The 14,797-nt window shown below is 47.4% G+C and overlaps 1 long non-coding RNA gene across 1 annotated transcript in view; it reads right to left on the bottom strand.

The window, feature by feature from the left end:
- Positions 1-13,010, bottom strand: part of LOC143648802 (uncharacterized) — a 55,810-nt gene extending 42,800 nt beyond the window's left edge. Inside the window, exons 1-2 of the long non-coding RNA XR_013158820.1 lie at positions 12,707-13,010; positions 10,146-10,241 (exon numbers count right to left, since the gene is read on the bottom strand). This is a non-coding gene — a long non-coding RNA (uncharacterized LOC143648802). The remainder of the gene's footprint in view (positions 1-10,145; positions 10,242-12,706) is intronic.
- Between the last annotated feature and the right edge of the window lie 1,787 nt (positions 13,011-14,797).

Genomic DNA, 14,797 nt, shown 5'->3' with positions numbered 1-14,797 from the left:
GATGCAGTTTGCAGTCATGTGTTGTGTTTGAGGAAATAAACCTCTCTTCACCTGAACACCCCATCTGGGCTACTAAACATGTTGAAAGAAATGTAGCATTATGGAAAATGCCCACCACAGAATAAGTGAAAAAATAGAGAATGAAGGTTACATTTTTGTAACGGAATGCACACGCACATATGTACAGACAAAACAGTCTCTCACACACACACTTAGAACAGTTTTCCCAAGTGGAATAATTACAGTTAACACCTTCATCTTTGTCCTTTTCCTTATTTTCCATAATACACGTATTATTTCTGCAGTCAGGACTATATGCATGTGTATATTCAACTGAAATGAAGAAATTTAAGTGCTTAAAACTGCTTCTCAACACTGTTCACACAATGGAAACGATGAAAATAGCAAGGAGTGATGGAGCCCTCACTCTCATCCTGCACTGTGGCCCCTGGCGCACTCAGAGACTGTAGGAAAGAGGTTGTTCATGGCTCTGGTGGTGCTTTACCAATGCCCTAAAGCTACTATTCAGTTTAAAATGGGGCCTTAGTCACTTATCCCAGAAATGCTATAAAGACCAGGAAATGGGGCTTCTCGCCTCGAGGCCACAACGGTTCCCCAGAGGGCCCTTTCCACGGGGCTGATGGCAGCAGGCACCAAGGGCCTCGTAAGAGTCCAGGAGGGAGCACCTGACTGGGAGTCCAGCCTGGCCCCGCCCAGCGCTCACCAACCTGCTGCCACTCAGCTAGGGCTTCACAAGTACTAGCTCACTGACCTTGGATAAAGATTCTGCGAGAGGAGGGAAAGTGTGGTCAAGGAAGTTTAGTCAGCTGCATGCGGTGTCGCTGTGACAGCAGAAATGGAATTAGAGCTGAGATTCATGTCTCTGAGATCTCTGAGGCTCCTGTTGCAGTACACATGCCACCACTTGCCCTTCGCCTCTGGGGGCGTCTGTGCCCTCAGCTAGCAGCCAGGGCAGGCCGCAGGCCCAAGGCATCGCTGCTGGGCCTGAGCCCCCAGGGAGGAAACACGACCCTGTGGGCCGCTCTGAGCTCAGGGAGCATTTTATGTCCTCTGCAGGGCAACACTCAACCCCGGAGGGGTCTTTCCCTTGCAGACCTGCTGAGCATGTTCTCAACCAGGGGTTAAAAGGATAAAAGGCTCAGCACAGCAGGATTATGAAGTCACAGATTAAATGCTAAAAGAAGAAAAACTGGGGCAGTGCATTCATTTACATGGATGAGGATTTGCTGGAAAAGTAATCTAGAATGCATATCTATACAAACACTCCCCATCTGAAGCCAAGGTCAGATTTCACAGAAATAGTCACAAATGCTTTTATGTAACAATTTAATATGTTTAATATATTATATATTAAAATAATAGTGAGAATTTAGAGATGAAAGATTGTTAGAAATCACTCTGTAATAGAAGGGGATCTTGATGGCAAGTGATAAAATTCTTGTCAAACTAGTCTATACAAAAATAACAGGAGTGCACTGCTTTGCACAATTGGAAAGTCACACACCTGAAATGGCCTGTTAGCCTCTGGGCTACATGATGTCCAAAGCTCAGCCACTGACCACTGACCACAGGGGACACTGCACCCTGTCGAATCTCCAGCAACATGTGCCTGGCAGGTTCACCTCCCGCCAACCCCAGCTCTACCAGAGACCCCCTTCCCCACAGAGCTGGGCATCCAATCAGTCCTCAAATGTCCACACACCCACTTCATTCCTGGTGGGATGAGGGAAAAGGACATCGTTGAATTTCAATCAGAAAAGAGAAAAAAGCATCGTGTGTGACAGAACCAGACAAATCAATTCACTGCTCTCTGGCAAGCCCAGATAATTGCATTTCCAAGTCCATTAGGGGCGTCGGGGCTGGGTGCTTACCTCACTGGGAACCACTGTGATGGGCACCGGCAGTGAGGGACCCACAGCAGCAGCACAAGGCCCATTTCTTAATTACTTGCCAATGATGCAACCACTTTTGCTCTGCTTGAGCAAGGTCAGGTATTTCTGTGCAGAGGGGATTTCAGTGCCAATGCTGCTGTGAAATGCCACCTTTCCCATCAGCTCTGACAATGGTGATGGCAGGTCCTTTGTGCAGTGGGACCAGCATTCTCAGCACTGCTGAGAATGCTGCCCCAAACCTCTGGGGGCAGGGGGGTCTCCTGGTGGGTTTATATGTGGGAAAGGGGTGGAAGAAAGGAGATGAATTTGAACACCAAACACAACAAATTTCACTCAGAAGTACAAGCAGTTTAATAAAGAGTCTCATCTGAGTCATAGAGTTAAGATTTAAAGTGAAATCTGAATCTATTTTCAAGGGCAAATGTGAGCTTCAACTCAGCTAACAGCTAACAATCTTAGAAGCAGCAATGCACGGTCTCATAAACACAAATGAGCTATTTAATATATTGATGACAGTGAATAACCATGTAATGGGTTTTTCCTATTGATTGTTCATGTCACAATAATTCCTTATCGAATGTTACTGTATATGAAGTAAGATCTCCCCATAACTTTCTTACCCCCAGCTCCTGTGCTGGAAAGCTGGCACAGAATCCCTGCAATTTCTTGAGCAGAAGCCAAGTGCAAAGAAGTCAAGAGGTATCTCCTAATGGGCAAGAGGAGACGTGCCAATCTTTCATGCCATGAGAGCTGTGAGGTCCCCATTCCATTAAGCTGAGGAGGTTAACAAGGAAAGGTGTGGTTACATGGCTTCTGGAAACATCATGTAGACCTGGCCCAATTATTCTCAAACTTGGAATTACCGGGAGAGCTTTAAAAAGTGCTGATGCCCAGGCTCCAACTGAGCATTCTGGATTTAATTGGCATGGAGGATGGATTTTTCAGTTCCCCAGGTGATTCCAGGGGGTTACTGTGGTCAATCTAATGGACCAACTTGGCTGTGCCCTAGTGCCCAGTTCCTTAATCCAGCACCATTCTAGGTATTACCAGAAAGGTATTCTGTTAACATCCATATCAGCTGACTCTAAGTAAGGGAGCTCATCCTCAATAACGTGGGTGAGTGGTCCTCAAACATTAGTTGAAGGCCTTCACAGTAAAAAACTGAGGTTTCCTGGGAAAGAAGAAACTGCATCTCAAGACTGCAGCTTAAAATTCTGCCTGTTTGCAGCCTGTCAGCCTGCTCTATGCAATTTAGACTCAAGACTATAACAGCATTGCCTGAGTTTCTGGTCTGCTTGGCTGCCCTGTGGATTCCAAACTCACCAACTGTGCAATTCCTTGAGTCAATTCTCCAAAGCAAATTCACACCCTATAGATTCTGTTTCTCTGAACAGCACATAGGGACCAGGGCTGAGATTTTCACAGATACACTTTTGGCAATGCCCCCGATGCTTCTCAACCCAAATCACCTGGAAAGCACATGCCATCTCAATCACCTAAGCCCTGTGACTAGACACTCCCCGGTGGAGAGCAGAGGCAAGCCTGAGAATCTGCATTTCCAACAAGCTCCCACATGGCTGCGATGCTGCTGATCCATGGGCCACATGAGAGCACAGGTTTAAAGAGTCCATTAGGAATCAAGAATCTTCACCTCTCTGAGCCCCCAATCTTGGGGTTTGTTCATATGAAAAACCCCACAAAGGATAGGCTAAGCCTACTTAAAATTAGGCCTAAGAGTCAACCCCAAGAGAACCTCTTTTGTTGCTCAGATGTGGCCTCTCTCTCCAGCCAACACAACAAGCAAACTCACCACCCTTCCTCTGTCTATGTGGGACATGACTCGCAGGGGTTTGGACCTTCCTGGCAATGTGGGACAGAAATCCTAGAATGAGCTGAGACTCAGCATCAAGGGATTGAGAAAATCTTCTTGACCAAAAGGGGGAAGAGAGAAATGAGACAAAATAAAGTGTCCATGGCTGAGAGATCCAAAACAGAGTTGAGAAGTTATCCTGGAGGTTTTCTTACACATTAAATAGATATCACCTTGTTAGTCAAGAGGTAGTGGAGAGGCTGGAGGGAACTGGCTGAAAATGTTGGGCTGTGATTCAGTAGCCATGTTTCTTGAAGTTGATTGAATAATGATATAGCTTTCACAATGTGACTGTGTGATTGTGAAAACCTTGTGTCTGATGCTCCTTTTATCTATCTTATCAACAGATGAGTAAAACATATAGAATAAAGATGAATAATGGGAACAAATGTTAAAATAAATTTAGAGTGAAATGCTGGTGATCGGTGGGAGGGAGCGGTGGGGGTATGGTATGTACACATTTTTTTCTGTTTTCTTTTTATTTCTTTTTCTGAATAGATGCAAATGTTCCAAGAAATGATCATGATGATGATTATGCAACTATGTGATGATATTGTGAACTACTGATTATATATGTAGAATGGAATGATCAAGTTATGAATGTTCGCGTTTGTATGGTGTTTTTTGGTATTAAAAAAATTAATGAAAAAAAAGAATCTTTGCCTTTCCTTTAATATCATTTAATGAAGAACCATGCAACCTTCCTGAGGGTCCTGCTCAGTACATCAGAATAGGCTGTATGTATCTCATAGCAGGTACCTGCTCATGCTGCACACCAGAAATCTAAACAGACTCTCCCTTATGGACCTTAGATCCACTCAAAGAGAAAGCAATTCCTCACACATCACACCTTACACTCCCCATGCACAGCCACTCACGGCTTCTCTTGTTGACTTTGGTTGCTTCCTGATGTCCCTGAGCCACTCTGTCCCTGCCTCACCAGTTTCTGCACTTGACTGAGTGCCATCCACCCTTCAATGTCTGGCCCTGAGGTTGCTTCCTCCAGGAAGCCGCTCTGACTGCCCATGGATGGACACCCCTTCTGCATTTCTCCATGGTGCCCAGGTCTGTGTTGGTTACAGAACCTGTCACACACCAGGGTCTTCTACGCGTGTGTCCATCCCCTGCAATGCTGGACCACGGCTTGAGGCAGGGCCCTGCCTCCCATCTACTGTCTCCAGCTCCCACGTCAATTACACTAGCTTAGAGAATGAATGGACAAATGATGACTGAACAATATGAGTAAGAGGTGCCCTGTACAAACGTGACCCACATAGGGATCATAACACTTGGGCTGGACAGACTTGGCAGAAATCAAACCATAGGAATGCTTTGGGACAGAGGCGACATTTAAGTGGGAACTGGTAAAAGGGTAGAATTTTCCAAGCCAATACTGGCAGAAGGATGGTCAAGATAGGTTTGAGTAATGTGGCCTCTCTCAGCCGTCACAGTAGGGGAACCCGCTGCCCATCCCCTACAGATGACATGACTCCCAGGAGTGTAAACCTCCCTGACAACATGGGACAGAAGTCCTGGCATAAGCTGGGACCTGGCATCAAGGGGTTGAGTAAACCATCTTGACCAAAAGGTGGAAGAGAGAAATGAGACAAAATAGTGTCAGTGGCTGAGAGATTACAGAGTCAAGAGGTTATCCTGGAGGTTATTCTTATGCATTATATAGATATCCCTTTTTAGTTTATGGTGTATTAGAGAGGCTGGAGGGAAGTACCTGCAACTGTTAAGCCATGTTCCAGCAGCCTTGATTCTCGAAGATGATTGTATAATGATATAACATTTACAATGTGACTGTGCGATTGTGAGAACCTTGTGTCTAGTGCTCCTTTTATTCAGGGTATGGACAAGTGAGTAAAAAAATGGATAAAAATAAATAAATAATAGGGGGAACAAAGGTTAAAATAAATTGGATAGATGAAAATACTAGTGGTCAATGAGAGGGAGAGCTAAGGGGTATGTATGTATGAATGTTTCCTTTTTTATTTCTTTTACTGGAGTGCTACAAATGTTCTAAAAACTTATGATGCTGAAAAATATACAACTATGTGATGAGACTGTGAGCCATTGATTGTACACTATTTACAGAATATTTGTAGGTTAAGAATGTTTGTGCTTCTATGTTGTTTTACCAATAAAAATATTTTTTAAAAATTACAGAAAAAAAAATGTCTGAGCCCAGATGATAAGGTGAAAGAAGTTTTAAGGTCAAACCATGCAGATTTTGGACACTACACTGAGAAGCAAAAGTAAAAGGAAGCTTGAGGGTTTTAAAACAAAGAATTAAGTTAGTCAGATCAACCCTTTTGAATAATAACTCCATTAATTGTGTTGACAGACTGGAGGCAAGAATTTACTAGTCTTAGCTAAAATTCAGATAACACCAAATAGATGGCAGGACCAGGCTAGCTGCTCTGTGTATATTAATTGTTTTGTAACACTTCCTGATGCCCCAGAAGAAATATTCGTCATCACTCTTTACAGGTGATAAAACGATGACTCCAAGTGCTTTTAAGGGGGTTGCAGAGAGCTGAGGGCTCCTCAGTGGGATTTGGTTGGGGATTGGCCAGCTCCCTGCCAGTGCCTCCTCGCCTCTCTCCCAGCAGCAGCATCTGAGTCCCATGCGGTTATGGATGACGGTTGTTGACATGTTTGAGGTGTGTGTTCCCTTTAAGAATTTGCTTCAGTCACTGGAGACTTTGGAGAAATGCAAGTTGACTGTTTTCACAATAAGCAGTGGGTGCTGCCTTTGCTCAAACCAGCCAGGCATTTTCAGAGAAGCAGCTTCCATGAGGCTACACCCAACAAGTTCAGTCCTAAGATTATGTCTTCTGGCATGTCTGCAGTGTGTGCCGCAACACCCTCATGCCTCAAAACGAAAAGCCCTAATGGGGCATGAGGGTGCTCAGTGGTAGAATTCTTGCCTGCCACACAGGAGACCTGGGTTTGATTGGATCCACACATGTCCCAAACAAACAAACCAACAAAAAAAATAAATGAAAAACACACAAACAAAAATTCAACAAATGGCACTGCAATAACAGGATACTCAAATGGAAAATCATGAAATCTGACTCCTGTCATCCCACATGCACACAGAAAAAAAATAATAAAAAATAAAATTAAAAAAATCCTAATGGGATGAGTTGGAAGAGGATAGCACCACCCTCATTCTACCCAACCAATGGTCTCCAATGTCAATTGGCTGCAGGTCTCTGTATCTGTAAATGCATTTTTGAGCATGCAACTCCAATATGCACATATTTATTCATAAATCATAAGCATATACCATTCTACTTATATATAACATATATTATAAATATAGTGTTAGACACAAAAATGCCATATGACCTGGCTATACCACTACTATAAACCTGAAAGAATTGAAAGTAAGGACTCAAAAAGACACCTGCTTGCCAATATTAACAGAATTATTCACAATAGCCGAAAGGTAGGGACAACCCAAGTATCATCAGCAGATGACTGGATAAACGAAATGTGGTACATACACAGAATAAATACTATTCATCCAGAAAGAAGAATGAGGCTCTAATATGAATCATAATATGGACGAACCTTGAAAACATGCTACAGGAAATAAGCCAGACACAAAAGGACACATTCAGCGTGATTCCAATTATATGAAAAATCTGGAACAGGCAAGTTCATAGAGACACAAAATAGAATAGATGTGACAAGGTCAGGCGGAAGGGAAATGAGCAGTTGATGCTTAATAGGGACAGTATTTCTGCTTGAGATGCTGAAATGGTTTTGGTATTGGATGGTGGTGATGATAGCACGACATTGTAAATGCAATTAACGCCATTGAACTGTATACTTAAAAATGGTTAAAATGGTAGATTTTAAGGTATGTCTATTTTAACACAAATAAAAGGAAACAACAGTTCTTTTAAGTAAGGAGATAAAGATGAATTAAGCCATGTTTAAAAACAGTTGTTTTAGCTATCAATGGACCACATTTCCTTTTGGTTCCTACTAAGAATCTATCGCAATGTCCCAGTTGCTGGGTCCTAGGGCCAGCTTGGGTGAACCACGTGCTCCCTGAGCTCTCGAAGGAACAGACGAGAAGCAGAGTCTTGCCTTGCTAAAGTTATGATTCCACTTCATGTTCCCACCCTCTGCCAGTGCAAAGGAGCCTCGTCATGCTTGGGCCTGTCCCCTTGATGTGTCTCCACAGGGACGTCTTAGTCCACAGCTCAAGGCCCAGCATGGGTGGGGTGAGTTGTGCTATGAGCTGTGTGGGTGTGATCCCCATACCAAATAGTTTCCTAGGTGAGCACAACACAGCAGTCTGCCTACCACCAGATTCCCAGCATCATGGGACAGGCACACAGAAGGAGCAGGAGAGGTGGTCCTGTCCCCTCCCAGTGCTTGCCATCCTTGAGTTATTATTTCCTTTGATTCATGATTTCTTTAAAGCATCCCTGTGAAGCCACCTGCATTTGATGAGGGTTAAAGTAGTCAGCCCCAGAAAACAGCTTGTAGCCGTGCATGACCACCTGTCCCAAACCAGCATCCTGTGATACACAGCACCCCTGGGCCTGACCACGCCATGTAGCATCCTCTTCTCTCCCGAGACCCCAGGCACTGGGCAGGACCATGACGGCCCAGTGTGCACAAGGTGGCCAGGGTCCTCTGCATTCTGGTTACTAGTGAACGTGAAGTTCTTCTCATTCTGTATTGAGACAATCACAAGTAGAAGCTCTGACACATTCTCCACACCCAGACATGCCCAGCGCACTCCTGAGGGCACACACCTCTATGGACAGCAGCCCACCCCCACACAGGAGCACTAGAAGATGCTGAGGGACAAGCCGTGGCCTCGGATCTTACTTTGTTATGTTCAAGCTGTGTAATCCTTAACCTCCCTGATCCCAAGTGACCTGTCCAGGAAAAGGACGATAAGACCACTTACTTCTAGGTTGGTTCTGAGGATCAGGGATAAGGAGTGGAAACGTGTCTAAACCCATGACCAGCACATGATATTATTGATATTATTTCTTTCCCCCCAATTGCAGAGCAGACAGTGGATTGCCTTGCCACTGGACCCTCAAGAAGCAGTGGTCAAGCCAGGATTCAGCAGTTCTGACCTCAAACCCAGAGTTCACCTCATTATCGCAGGCAATTTCTGATGAAATGAGGAACGGTAAACCACACAACGGTGCTGGGGTTTCTGCCTCAAAACCCAGCTCCAGCTCCTGACCTCATGTGGGGTGGTGCCTTCCCCACAGAGATGGCCCTGGAACCTTGACCATTCCTTTCACTGCCTAATGCAGCTCACTTCCCCAGACAGCTCAGGCCACTGAATTTCACCCTCACATAACAAGGGGCCTAACCCTAACCACAGGGCTCCATGGTTACTTGCAGCATTAATGTCAGAACTTTCCTTTTTGAACCTGGAGTCTAGCCTTGGGTGACAGATTTCAAAAGTGCACACAGATTCTTCCTTTCCAGAAAAAAGATGGCATCTGCTCTCTGCCCTTTGATTTGAAGCCAGCCTGTGTATTTGTTTGGTCAATAGAATGCTGGAAAAACAACACTTTGCAAGTTCTGAAGCTGGGCATCGAGACTTAGGTGTTTCCACACTTGCTCTGCAGCCTAGCGGTCATGCAGACAAGCCCGGGCTAGCCTGTGGGGACCTGAAGACCAGAGCCCACCCAGCCCAGGGCCCCAGCAAGAGTAGACCGATCGTTAGGCCTTGTTTTGGATACTTGTTTGCTCTCTTAACTCGGGTGCATCACAAATTCAATTTCTCCAGACTTCAGTGTACTCTTCCAGAACAGGAGGAGAGTGGTGGCAGCCAGCGTGAGTGCAAAGTCCCAGGCTGGGCATGGCCGATGCATGCAGCCATGCCACACTGTCACACATGCAAACACAATCATTAGGCTCTTTGGAGGTGGTGGGCATAAAAGACCAAGTGCAGAGGATGCCCTGAAGCAGCAGTACTGTATTTATGTCTCTGCAGAGGGCACTGGTGAATACAAATAACCTCAGTTTTTCAAGGCAAAAAGTTTATATGTGGATTGGGAAGATGGCAGCAATCAGTGTGGGGCTCACAAACACCCTTGTCTCAGCTTCATCTCCAATAAATTTACTTTTCTTTAAACTGACAGTATTAATGGAAAAAGCAACTGAGGAGAGAGAAGGAGCTAAGCCCAGCAGAGGAGAGAAATTAGCACTCTCTCCTTCAAGTTATGATTTGTTTTCAGATGCACTAAGGACTTAGATTTTCCACTTAGCAGGAAAAACAAACTTATTTCCTTAGTAGGCAAAATCCTGCCTCATCACCACTACCAGAAAAACACATACACACAGCAAAGCAAACTTACCCTCTCTGAAAGAGATCCACATTGTAAAATTTATGCAGCTCTACAGAAAACTCCACAATTCCTTGTACTTCAGACATGATCTTTGCAGTTCATTCCCTGAAAAACAAGAGTGAAATCATCAGCTTGAGATCCCAGAGGTGGCCACAGAGGGCCAGCCATTTACACAGTTCACCTAGAGGTGGTCATGGGGAGCCCGGCATCTACACCCGCACCTGGAGGCAGCCACAGAGAGCTGGGCATCTACACCGCATGCCCAGAGGTGGTCATGGGGAGCCCAGTGTCTACACTGCACACCCAGAGCCCGTCACAGTGAGCCAGGTGTCTACACCACATGCCCACAGGTGGTCATGGGGAGCCAGGCGTCTACACCACATGCCCAAACTGTGCTTATATGGACAAGAGCTTCAGGCCAAAGGGAGCACAGCAGGCCCACCGGGGGCCCCCCTCAGGGCTTCCTCTTGCAGAAGCCTTGGAGGTGAGGGGTTGTTTCATGCTGTGCAGTTTGCAGCTGGGGGAGGGTCCCAGCCCCAGAAGACCCTGCCCCACCCATCAGCTCCTCCAGGCTGCGCCCAGCCACTGCCAGCCCAAGGAGCGAGCGCCCCCTCCTCAGTTTCTTCACCTTTCGTCTGGGCACTAAGGTGGCATACTGTTCAGGAAGGGGATGGAACAGTTAATGAGCTTCCACACAGAGCAGTCTGCTCATCTCCTGCACAGGAGAACCAGGAGTGGCGGATGTTCTCGGGAATGGCAGCTCAATGCTGAAACCCTCACCACACAGGCTCTGAAGGACCATGGCCGCCCAGAGGCCCAGGAAAAGCATCTTCCTCTGATCCCAGTGGGGAGGCAGCTGTGGGGAGGCAGCTGTGGGCAGACAGTGGACTCCCATGGCCGAAGGTGGACCAGAGAGGATGACACCAGATGGTCAGCGCATGGAGAGAGGCCAGCAGGAGGGGCTCAGGCAGGCGGCCTTCATGAGGCCAGGCAGACCCAGGGACCCAGATGGAGGGAGCCGACTCTCTGGTCGCTGAACGTGCCCAGCACCACCCAAAGCATTCTCTGCAAGCTGCCTGAGCTTTATCCATCAGCAACTTTGTGATGAAAAGGCTGCCCACTTGGCAGACAGGAAAAGTGGGCCAGGCTGTTCTGACCAGGAGCTGTTTCCAACCCCAGAATGTCACTGTGGTCCCCTGGTGCATCTCATCACTTCTGCCTGCCTCAGTTAACCACCCTGTGAGGTGGGACGAGCCGAGCCACCAAGAGGACCCCTGTCAGGTCAGGTGCAGCTTCCTGCAGCACGCTGGCCCTAGCATGCTCTCGGAGGGCAGGAGACTGTGGGGGAGGGGGTGGGGGGGGCAGGGGTCCTGGCTCTGCTCATTCCAGTGCCCATTTTTGCACTGCCACCAGGACAGCTCAGGGGCAGACCTTCTATTCTCAGGGTCCAGAGCCCCTTCCCTGTGCTAAGGGGTCATGGGGACTCCCCAGGACAGGAGGCTTTGGCCCACATCCCAGCTCCCATGGGTGTCCAGTAGGGAAACTCATCTCAGGACATGAGATGCCACTGCCAGCCCAACTGCACACACCTTGGGACTCCCAGTGTGGCTGCCAGTGCCAAGTACCTACTTTCTGATGTCAGAGCAGATGGAGGTGCACATGGGGCCCCTGGGAGCTTCTTCCCTCCAAGGTCCCTGAGCTCACAGAGGAGGGTGCCCAGCAGTCTGGGAAGGGACCCAGGGCCAGCTACTTTGCCTCCCCAGCCCACCACTCACTTTGCCACATGTGTCAGGCTCAGGGGGAGGTGAGCCCACAGCAAAGGGGCCGGATTTTGAGTCCCCGGGGGTCCGCAGCACCCACCCAGGCCGGTGCACATCCAGGACCCCTGGCTCTGTCCCCCCCTACCCCCTGCTGTGCCCTCACCAGGGAATCCTGAGCCCTGGTCTTCTCCTCTATAATGGGGCAATACCGATGCCATCTGCATCAGGCTGCTGGGAGAGCTAGCCTGTGAGTGCCTGTCAGGCCCTATCTGGGCACAGCCAACCCAGGAAACAGCAAATGCTGGTGCCAGCAGCTCCCACAGGGAACGCTGCCCTGAGCTATCGGCTGCCCAGGGCCAAAGGAAGGCATTCACTTCCCTTCTGTGGGGCCTAAGGAGGCAAGAAAATGCCTTTGTGTAGAAATACTGATGCTTCTCATTCAAGAATCAAATTCCTGTCCTTCATGCGATATATAAACGGTTCTGAATTTGCAAACTATTGTGTGACATGCAACAAGTCTGGGGCCACCTTGGCTGTATGTGGGAGGGAACCTGACCAAGCCAAGGCCCAGACACAACACCCCAAGCCTCAGTTTCTGTACCTGCTCAATGAGGAGAGTAGATGTTTACCACCTATGGCCAATGTTAAATGTTACCCACAGATGTCAGCACCTGCCCTGTCAGGACACAGGCTGCCACAATGCAATATACCAGGAATGGAACAGCTTTTTAAAAAGGAGTTGAATAAGTTACAAGTTCATAGTTCCAAGACTACAAAAGAATCATAACTAAAGCATCCATGGAAAGACACCTTAATTCTAGGAAGGCCGATGGGTCAGAACCCTCTGTCTGCTGGGCAGTCACGTGGCTGCATCTGATGGCCCCTTGCTCCTGGGCTCCATTGCTTTCAGTCTCTGTTTCTGTGGTTCCTCACTTTGTTTCTCCAGGACTGGCTTTCATCTCTTGGCTTCCCTTGGTGCTCTCCTGGTTCTGGCTTGCTTAATATCTCACGGTGATGTCTGCTGGGCTCCAGGCGTCTCCAAACATCCATGTCTCGGTTCTTTGCCTGTCTGCTCTTTCTATCAGGTCTGTTGCTGAGGTTCCTCCAAAACGTTTTTCCTTTAAAGACCATAAAAATCTAATCAGGGCCACCTGGAGTGGGTGGAGTCACATCTCCATCTAATCAAAAGTCACACCCACAAGCAGGCGTGTCATGTCTCTGTGGAGATAATCTAATCAATAGTTTCCATCCTGCAGTTTTGAGTTAGGATACAAAGAACCAGCTGCTCCCACAAGACTGGATCAGGGTTAAAGCATAATTTTCCCGGGGTATGTGATGCCTTCACACCACCATGGCACAATATCCAAAATGAGGACGCAAAGCATATGAAGCCAGGAAGGAAGTGAGGCAAAGGGAAGGGAGAAGCCTGCTCTCTGTTCCCAGTCATGGCCGGCAGCTCTCCCTGGGTGGGGGCAGGACATGACCCCCCCCTACTCCTGCACAGGGCTTCTGGGGTGAGCACAAAGCTGAAGAAGCATGCCACCGTCTACCCACGCATTTGGGCGTCTGCTGCCAGGCCCCCACACCTTCCATCCCACAATTAGTTACCAATTCTCAGCTTTTCAGCTCCTCTGACCCTCCTCCTCCTCTCCATCTCCAAAGCCAGCACCCCAGAGGCCGTGACTGGCCATGTCCTGCACGCTGACTGCAGGCACGGACTTTAGCCCCGTGTACATCCTGCACACTCCCACCGCAGAGGTCCCGTGTCGGCCAGGCACCCCTCCACAGTCCCTGCCTGGCCTTCACTACATTTGCAAGGCACTTTGAGCCCATTGCTTTCTCATCTCTCCATGCACACCACGTTGTTCCTTTCCAGTGTGATGTCTGAGCCCTAATCCATTCCCTTCAGGTCTGACAGCATGCACTCTTCCAAGGGCCTGGTCATGGTCAGCTTTATGTGTCAACTTGGCCAGGTCTTGGTACCCATTTGTCTGGTTGGGCAAGTGCTGGCCTGTCTGTTTCAATGAGAACATTTCATAGAATTAAATTATGGTCACAACAGCTGCATCCACAGCTTTTTCCATTTGTAATCAGCCAAGGGGCATGTCTTCTGCAATGAGTAATGCTTAATCTAATCACTGGAAGTCTTTTAAGGAGAATTCAGAAGAGACAGGTTCTCCTCCTGCTTTGGGTGGTGAGCCTCTCCTGTGGAGTTTGCCCAGACCCTTCATTGGAGCTGCCAGCTCGTGGCCTGCCCTACAGACCTTGGACTCTACTTCCCCATGGTTATGTGAGACACTTTCATGAATTTTACATCTACGGCTATCTCCTGCTGATTCTGTTTTAGCTAGTACAGACCCCATCTCTCCACAGGCACAAGGGGAGAACAGTCGAGCATTAGGGCTGCACTGAGGATAAAGGGTGCTGCGTCATCAAAGACCTGGCAAACGTGATCTGGCATCACTCATAGCAATCACTATTTTCATTTATACCTCTATGGTAGTTGGCAGAAATTTATGCAATCCAGACCAAAAGAGCAAGGCCTCCCTCCTTGATTCCAAAGGTTCTGGGTTCTTGATGTCAGTTAATAGCAAGTCAATACTTGGCTTCCATCATGATATTTCCAAACCGTTGAATTATTTCTTTACATTTTCTAAAATTTCTAGGACATTCCCCATAGCCTCTGAAGAAAGATGCCAAAAAACACTGCAGATATTTTAGAGAAAGATCATGATTCTAATAATTTATTTGCTATTGCTTGGGGAAAAATTCTTTTTACAAACATATTTTCCTTTAAAATGTAATTTCTTTTAGAAAGTCAAAGTTCAAAGTGTGTGGCCTTCAAGAGCTTTAATGAAAAGGAATGCACTGATCTGACCCATGGTGGCCCCCACTTCACAG

The sequence above is a fragment of the Tamandua tetradactyla genome, chromosome 10, assembly GCF_023851605.1.
Source record: "Tamandua tetradactyla isolate mTamTet1 chromosome 10, mTamTet1.pri, whole genome shotgun sequence".
Classification (NCBI taxonomy): Eukaryota; Metazoa; Chordata; class Mammalia; order Pilosa; family Myrmecophagidae; genus Tamandua; species Tamandua tetradactyla.
Note: the sequence above shows the minus strand (reverse complement) of the source record. Positions and strands in the feature narration are given on the sequence as shown.